This window comes from Gymnoscopelus braueri, assembly GCF_963280865.1.
Source record: "Gymnoscopelus braueri genome assembly, chromosome: 23".
NCBI classification, from domain to species: domain Eukaryota; kingdom Metazoa; phylum Chordata; class Actinopteri; order Myctophiformes; family Myctophidae; genus Gymnoscopelus; species Gymnoscopelus braueri.
The window spans coordinates 19,458,533-19,468,504 of NC_137625.1; positions in this window are offsets into that span (position 1 = coordinate 19,458,533).

A 9,972-nucleotide genomic window follows, 5' to 3' on the forward strand; every position below is an offset into this window, starting at 1 on the left:
ACCCTTTTTAACCAAAAAGAAAAAAAACCTGCTTCAAAAGTAACTACACTAAAAGAAATGGTCAAACATTGGCCAAATTGCCATTGTCATTGAAAATAGCCGATCTACAAGCTCACAATGCGTCGCATTGAGCTTGTAGATCGGCTATTTTCAAAAGATGTTTATACATATACATTTGAAAACTTGTGAAATGGGACGTTCTGCATAATGAGTACTTTCTACTTTTGGTACTTTAAGTACATTTTAATACCAATACTTTTGTACTTTTATTCAAGTACATTTTGAATTCCGGACCTTTACTTGTAACAGAGCACTTCTACATTGCAGTATTGATACTTTTACTTAAGTAGAACATTTGAGTACTTATTCCACCACTGACAAGTAGTTCAGTGAAATATGACTATCGAGTAACTGTACAAATCTCACTAAACTGCACAAACGGATTCTAGTTTGAACACTAGAGGGCACTATATGACAACATAATGCACACAGTTTGTAAGTTAGCCTGGGGTAAGCCACCGTTTTAGCAGTGGTGTGTAAAGTAACGAAGTACATTTACTCAAGTACTGTACTTAAGTAAATTTTTTAGGTAATTTTACTTTACTGGAGATTTTCAATAGTTTTACTTCTACTCCACTACATCTCCAAGTCAAATGTTGTACTTTTATTCCACTACAATTATTTGAAAACTTTAGTTACTAGTTACTTTGCAGATATAAATCATTCTATCATAAAACATACAAGCTCACAACGCGTCGCATCTTGTAGATCTGCTATTTTCAAACATTTTAGTACTTTTACTTTTGGTACTTTAAGTATATTTTGATGGCAATACTTTTGTACTTTTACTCAAGTGACATTTTGAACACAGGCCTTTTACTTGTAACAGAGTATTTTTATATTGTGGTATTGCTACTTTTACCTAAGTAATATACCGAGTACTTCTTCCACCACTGGTGGTCAGCTTTGAGAGCCTGACAAATAACTACTCAGTAAATCTACCTGTCAGTATCAAAGAGGCTCATAACAGTCATGACATGCCTTCAGTCATTATGATAATGATAATGCAGACTTTGGCATATTGCAACCATTGGCTTGAAAGGCTCTTGGGAAACGTATAAAAATATGAAATACGTGGTGGAAACCGCTTTGGTGGGTCAGATTTCCCTTGAGGATTGTGGAAATGAACAACGGATCATAATTGAGTTCACACACAAAACAATGCAGAAGTACCTGGAATACAAGACAGGTGGGCACTCGGGACATCTGGGCACCATATTTTTGGGACGACTGGCCACCTGGACGAGTGGGTACCTGGAGAGGTGGGCACCAAAACCATCTGGCCACTAGGGTCATGTGGGCACCTGGACGAGTGGACACTTAGGGGAGGAGATAACTGGGCACCTGAAGTTGTGGACACATCCTAATTCAGGTGCCCACTCGTCCAGGTGTTAAAAAACACTTGTGGACAATTCAGGTGCCCACATGTCTCTAGTGCCCAGTTGTCCTGGTGCCCAGTTATCTAAGTGCCCACTCGTCTAGGTGCCCACATGTCCCTAGTGCCCAGATGGTTTTGAGTGCCCACATGTCCCAAGTGCCCAGATGGTTTTGGTGCCCAGTTGTCCCTAGTGCCCAGATCTGTTGCCCACTAGAATAATCCAATTAAAAGAAAGAGTGCGAATCCTACAGTGCATTAGATTGAGCAAAGATGGGATTTCTAATAGAAATGCAAAGCGTGTACAACTTTGACATTGTACTATAGGTCTACACTATGCATAAGAATCCCCTGACAGGGATTCATAACCATATTTTATGCACCACTCTTTTGTTGGTTGAATGTGTTTTTATGTTCTCTATAGCCCGCTGAGTCGCTATGACTCCCACAGCAGTCGTTGGCAGTCAGATTTGCATAGTGGCGATGGAAGGGAATAAAGGAACACAATAATTTTTAATGGAGACGATAAGTTGTGCCCTGGCACAGGTCCTTGCTGCTGACAACTGATTTGTAGCCTGCAGAGAGAGAGAGAGAGACACACACACACACACACACACACACACACACACACACACACACACACACACACACACACACACGCGCGCGCACACACTCACTGACTTCTACAGATATGCAGATTACGCACGTACACAGATAAGATACAAACACATTTACAGATGCAATCACCCTCTCTCTCACACATATCCATCCTCTTGCAAATGGAATGACAATCGCAGGGAATGACAATCGCAGATAATGGCACGGGCATGCATTTGAACACACACTTCCTTAAATCACACATACACAGCAGTACAAAGAGACACACATCCACTGTTACAGATGGGCTACTACACCTACACATTGACAAACTTCCTGTTGTATGCTCATTATCTAGATTGCTACAAAAGAGTTGGCTCTCTTTAAATTAAATTAAATTGTCAAACAAATCAGGCATTCCAGTCAGGTGCGTAGACCAAACAATATACAAGGAATAAGGCAAGAGTTTTTTAATGATCCATAGAGAGCATTCCTCTTGCCTTATGATTAATTATGAATACACATTTATGCACTCTATTGTGCAACCATACACATTTTAAACACATGAACCCCAGCGTCCCTATTCTGGGCATATCATGATAGGCGAAAATTCAGCGAAAATAGCAGATCTACAGCACGTGTTGTGTGCTTGTAGATCTATTATTTTGGCTATTGACGTACAACAAAGTATTTAAGTAAGTCCATTTGATTTGTAGAGCGCCTTTCACAGACATTGAGCCGTCATCCATTCTGATGGAAGAAAGAAAGCATGACAGGAATTGGTCGAAATTTTCGCATTGATTCATCGGTGGTTCTCAACCTGTGGGTCGGGGTCCCCACATGATTTTGGGGGGGTCCCCAGATGACAGTAAAGTGACAATTTAAGGACTTTTAAGACCTTTTTAATACCTAAAACAACTGGTCAAACATTGGCCAAATTGTCAAATAACATTAGAAATAGCAGCGTTGCGAGGCGTTGTGAGCTTGTAGATCTGCTATTTTCACAATATTTATCTGAAACCGAGTCAAACTAAATGTAATGCCTCAATTCCTCAAGTGCTTGTCAGGGTGGGGGGTCATTTCAAATTGTGATTATTTTGGGGGTTGTGGCCTGAAAAGGTTGAGAACCAGTGTGCTACATCAATAAGCTGACTGGCCACTATTTTTTTCTAAAACCTTGGAGATAAAAGAAGGCTTGGAGATTGGCCTGTACTTTATCGGTAGTGATGGGTCTATGTTTGGTTCCTTGAGGAGCGGTTGAATAATTGCCTGTTATTCACCTGTTTCCTAGGCTGTGTGTTTTCCAGTTCCTGTCGATTTGATCCAATGAAATCCAATGAAACTGGTCAGATGACCAATGATATCCAATGAAATCGACAGGAAGTGGAAAACACACAGCCTAGGAAACAGGTGAATAGAGTTTAAGTGTTTAATACCAACTGAAAGAGAGGAGAGAAGAGGGAGGGCAGTGTAAAGAGACAGACAGCTATAGACAGATTAATATAATGAGCTGGGGGATGAAGATGGAGAGTGAGAGATTTAGGATGAATGTCACAGACGAGTGTAGACATAAGCAACGAACTGAACAAATTGTGAAAGAGAGCCAGACACGGACAAAGTGAATTTAATACCACCCTCCACCAAGGTGAGGGTGTAGTAAAACCTAATGTGGTGAAAGTGTTTACTGTTGTTGGAAGAGTATATAACCACACTGTGGAGATGAAAGTGGAGATTAATGTTCTGTGTTAACGTAGAGAGTGAGGAAAAGGCCGGCCGCTGTGTGGTCATTCGAACACACGCACACGCACACGCACACGCACACACTAAGCCAGCTTTATAAAAAAAGTTCTGGGAGGCTGTCTGTGTACAGCTAATCTCAGAAACGGCTGGACTGACATATTTAACTTAAATTTTATAATGGGAGTCAATGGGGGTTGGATCGGATCAGTGGCTCCCAACCTATATTCTATACTTTGGCTATTCGCAAATAGCAAAGCTTTGAATGTACTGTATATAAACATATCTTTAAGTGAACATTTTTACTCAAATCTTTACTTCTGGAGGTCCCTGGCACAAATTATTTTCAGATGGGGGCTCCGCAGCCATTTGGGTGTGGAGCCCCCATCTGAAAATCATTTATTTTGTTTGAGAACCACTGTCATAGATGACTGATGTCACAGACTGGCCACATGAAGTACACAATCCACATGGAGGTCACACATGGGAATCAAGATTGCAACAGTAGTGTAAATTGGTGCCCAGTTGAAGTTGTGATAGCAGCTCACTTGCAATGCATTTATACTGGCCGGTAACTTTACCCCTGGGCTAGTGTAAAGTTCAGGCCATTAGCCCAACTTGTTACCTTCCTGGGCTCTACCTAGACAAATATATAATCTGTCAAAGTGACATTTCTTTGGCATGGATAAGACAGGAGATTATGAAGGGAGACGGTGATGAGAGGAGTGCGGTCGGAAAGAAAGGATGGCTAAAGTGAAAAAGAGTATAAAGGAGAAGAGGACATGGGAGAGGAGACCAATAGAGAGACTGAGAGGTGTGTGAGGAGGAGAAAAGAGGACAGGTTAGTGGAAAGAGATGGTGGGAGAGAGTAGTCTAGGGGAAAGAAAAAGGACAGGAGAGGTGAAGTGAGAAGAGAGTGATGAGAGGAAAGAGGAGTGCTGACATGGCAGACTGTTTATAGTCAAGGTTCTTTCTGTCCTATTAACTGTTTTAATCTGTCTATTTCAAGCTCTCTCTCCCTCTTTCTTTTCTCTCTGTCTTGCAGTCATAAACACATGATGTTTCTGTCTTTCTCTATGTGTGTGTGTGTGTGTGTGTGTGTGTGTGTGTGTGTGTGTGTGTGTGTGTGTGTGTGTGTGTGTGTGTTTGTGTGTGTGTGTGTGTGTGTGTGTGGGTGTGTTATGTGAACTTGCACATGTCATGTATCAATTCCTCCACTTTGCTCCACCAGACAGCTGTCCTCTCTCCAAGAGTCGTCTCTCTCTTGTTCAGTCATGCACAGGCCTACCAAATCCCGGAGGACCTGACTCTTTGTGTAGGAATACCTCTCTCTCTCTCTCTCTCTCTCTCTCTCTCTCCATCTTTATTGTGTTCTCTCTCTCTCTCTCTCTCTCTCTCTCTCTCTCTCTCTCTCTCTCTCTCTCTCTCTCTCTCTCCCCATCTTTATTGTTCTATGTGTCACTTTACCTCCTCCACTATTCCACCTCCTCCTCCTGTATATGGCAGTTTGATAATAACTGTCAGCCCCAGAGGAGAATAGATTCTCTTACTCTCTGACTGAACGTCAGAAGTGGGTCATAATAGATAAATTAAATACCATTTGACAACTATCAACTTAGTCTTCCCTTTATTTTAAAGGTAAGCTATATGTAGGCTAATAACAAGTATAATCCATAAGAAATTATACCTAATAGAGTTTTGGATGTATGGGTAGATTGATGAATGTATGTTAGTTGGATTGGAAGAGATATGCCTACATGAGTAGATGTACAGATTAGCAAACTATGGTCACCTACTTTCACTTTTTAGACGCACAAGTTAATGAGTTATTTTGCTAATGGACAGATCTTGACCTTAATTGTGACCTTGACCATTGCCTCTTAGGACCCCAAAGTTAATCAACTCTTCGGGGGCAGCCAACTGATAATTCTCACCAAGTTTCATGAAAATGACAGGAATCCTGACAGTCGTGTTGAATGTTCAGCTCAGCCATTTGTGCCATTACTTTAAAGAAGACTGAAGAATGTTAATGAGTACGGAGATATGGGCAATGCCTGATTTATTCTGTCTCTACGACTGACTAGTGAATGTGAGTGCAGCTATTCAGGCACGTGTGTCATGTTGTTCCGCATAGACTGTCTTGTTATTATTGTAATCTTTTGATCTGGCAGAGATGATAATAATCCCACCACATGCCTCCCTGATTACCAATGCGTTATGTCCAGGCTTTACTCTAGAGCCTGGAATGCTGTAGACGTGTGTCAATACCTCCTCTGTCTGTCCATGATGCCAATTCCTTTTTTTCTTTTGTAACGTTTTTGGTGTTTTTATCGATCGAGATTGAGACAGAAGTGGGGACTAATGTTCTCTCTCCATCCCACATCTCAAACAGCTTAAAAGCAGATAGCTGTTTTGGTTTTCTTTCTCCTTTCTTGATGAATACGTAGACACTGTGACTTTGATCCTTGCATTCCTATTGATGGGTTATGGTGTTGATGATGTAGCGATTTAATAACCATTTAAACCCTGGTTGGCCAGAGTCCCACCATATAGGGAGATAGAGAAGAATATTGAAGAAACTCAAATCAATACATGTCAGTTGGCTGATTGATTGGTTCCCTCTGGGTTCCATTTTGGACGACTGTTTGCACTGTGCTTGGTATCAGGTCCATTGTCTAACACTGAGCTATAGAATGAGAGAAACTCCCAAATGTCTACCCGGTTGCCTCTTGTAGAAAAGTGGCTGTACCTGTGAAAACGTCAATGACATCATTGTGAGGAGAATACCCTCATTGGCATCCTTGAGGAGAATACCCTTGGTGACATCATCGTGAGGAGAATACCCTCAACGACGTCATCATACAGGTGAGCTTGCACAGAGCCAGATGGTTACTAGCCTCACGTACCCTAACCCTAGGTCTTTGCATTGGTTCTGTGAAGGTGTTCAGACATATCAGTAGGCCGGATATCTCTGACCGTCTGGCTACGCTAGACCAAATGGTTACCTACTAACATTCGTGAGTCTCTGAAAATATGATCAGTGGGATTGTTCAAGGAAGTCACCTCACGTGATGAGTTGCTGGATTAATCCCCAGCATTGACTGTGCTTCTGAGCAGAATAGCTAACCTCAATGTGCATGCTGTACCACACTGCTCCAAAAACTGTATACATGCTTTTAAAATATTGGCCAGACATTTAACACCTGTCGAAGCACTTATTATTTATTATTCAAATTCAAACTTTGTCTCTTAATTTCCGTGTGTCTGTTTCTCTGTCTTTCACCGCTCCATGCGTTATGCTCCATTTATCCTCAGACTCTAAGACACAGAGCCCGAGGCTTTAATACTCAAAATCTTTATCTCAGCATCCCTCTATCTCTAGCTCTCTCTCTCTCTCTCTTTCACACCCTTGCTTCTGTCTGATTAACATTCCTGACAAATCTTTCTTGATCTGTCTCTCTGTCTCTCTATCCCTCATCCCATCCTTCCTTCAATTCCTTCCATCCTCTCTTTCGCTCCCAATCCTTCCATCTCTCTCACGGCTGTAGTCAGAACAGAGGGGCGAGCAATTGATTTAGAGGTTGAACAATTGATTCGTTATGCAATTTACAGCCATCGACCGGCCTGCAGTTATGCGATCCCTTCTACACCTAGGATTAAAGTCCCAGATTAACGATGTATCTGGAATTTAATTAGGTGATCTTCAGAGACAACTTTTATCTACAAATCTAATTACACAGAACAATGAAACAGTGATTCTGTTTACTCCCCTTAGCATCCCTATTCTTGGCATGGAGAACATTCTGCGACAATAGGCGAACAAGGCCGAAAATTCACAGAAAATAGCTGATCTACACGCTCACAACACATTGAACATAGTCTATTTTCGGCAAAGAGATTTTGTGTAGAGGGAAACAAGTAGGGGACTAAGTATAGACCCCTCGGGGACACCAGTCAACGGAGTATATAGGGTTTTACCGGTTGCGATTCTAAGCAACTAAACTAATTGAAAGGCCTATGGTGACACAGACATTCACACAGACTCAGATTTGTGCTTTCCCTGTATTCAATGAAAATCAATTATTGACAAGGCATTCAAACCACAACTGCTAGATAGAAGATTGAAGCAGAACGGGGCAGCCCCCCCAGGTGTAAATGTGTGTCTCTGAATCTAAAGCAGGGCACAGGTGAAAAGCTTGTTGAGCACTTTCTTTGTGTTTGTAGGGCAGGTTTGTGTGTGTGTTACTTTTCCCAGTTATTCTGTAAGTGAATGAGCAATGGAGTGCAGATAGTAGAGGAATTTAGGCTTCTCCAAAAGCGACAGCATCTGGCTCATCACATGTACTGTATCTCTGAAAATAATGACAAAGACTGTTTATTAGTTTACTAGGACCAGGTCCACCTCTTTGCAATGGACTTTAAATGCTTAGCATTATATACCTCATTGCTTTTATTGTATGATTTGTGGGTCATCATTATTAGTTTTTTGCTGATGGATGTTTTGTTTCTGTTATGGTCATAAGGAATTCAGTGAAAGGTTTAAAGTCATATTTATTATATGAACATAACTTGTGAAGGCTAACATAACGTGTTAGCCTTCAGGAATGGGCCATGTAACTAATGATGTGTAAGCGCAATCTATGTAGAGTAATCAATGTAAAGCTATTACATTTCAATGCACAGTGTACAGCGGCTGTGGAGAATATTGCAATGTTAGGTTTACTATACCCCATGCAGCATAGCCTGAATAATTAAATACTTTAATACTGTAACTTAGGAGAGATTGTATGTAGTGCTTTACAAATTCCCACCATAACTTATATGAAAGCTCTCTGTTCTTGTAGTTCTATCATTTCATTGTTCCTAGACTTCCTACATAAACTACAGTCTCTGAATGGACTTAAATTAACAGTAACAAAGTGGCTTTTCGTAAACTGAGACACATTATTTAACTTAGTGTGAGTGTGATCTCAACCTCCTACTAAGGCAGAATTAGAAAATATGCATTGAAAGAGATATATCCGTATCATGGATAGTTCACCCCCCCAAAAAATCTTTTTTTCTATCGATTAGTCTCGCCCATGAATTGACTTGAATTTGAGTTTTTGTCGCATTCCTAAGCCAATAATTTGATGACCAGCGGACCGGTAGGACCGCTGCCTGTCATCAAATTATTGGCTTAGGAATACCACAAAAACGAAAACATATCCAAGTCTCCATGGGGTGAATAATCGATTTAAAAAAAGTCGTTTTGGGGGTGAACTATCCATTTAAGGGCTGCTTCTCTTACACAGTAAAATGAACAACAATAGGCCTACTTCCTGCAGCTGAAAAGACCAGGCAAGTTGAGGGAGAGTGTCTTTCTCCATAATGACATTGACATTTGATCTGTTTAAAGATGTGGTCCATTTTTTTTTCTATTAATAATGTATTGTGGATTTATCTAATGTATTTAGAGTGTTTTAGATCATTTCCGTGAACAGCATAGAGGCAAGAAAGAAGGGCAAGAAAGGAACAGGCAATATGCCAGTTTCCTCACAGCTTATTAATGAACTATGAGGAAACTGCTTTTAGTTGTTAAAAGTTGTAGCTGTGCAAACATCAATCAGCCAATGTGCTGTGCCAACAGGGAGGTCTGGTCCCTCGGAGAATTCTGAATGAGTTTAATATTAAGTTTAGATTCATATAATTTGGACCCAGAGCAGAAGAGAGTGGCTCCAATTGCCTTTTCAAGCAAGGCTATTTCTCAGAGTAGTTGAACCAAAAAACTAACAAACAAACAAAAACATAAAATAATAATAATAAAGGGATGGGGGTATATTGCTTGGCCTGACTGTACACCTCATTACAGGAAGTAGATCATCATGATGAGTTGTAACTAGCATATTCTTGCTGTATTTCTTTTGTCCTGGAGTAGATGGGTGCTTTAATAACTCTTCAGAGGACAGGCACAGATGACAGTTCTAATCTTACCTGGACAAGAGAAATTTGTGTATGCGCTGACTTCTCCCAACACTGAAGAGGGCACGTATTGAGTTGGGCAGCAAATTAAGCATAATGCCTGATTGATCTTCTGCTTTCTCGTCTGAAAGGTAGACACAGGTCCAGCTATTGCTAATTGGCTTACTGTTAGTTGCTAATCCATTGCATTGGAACATTTTCCTTTTTCTTTACCAAAAGGATTCCAGGTAATTCTAATGTTG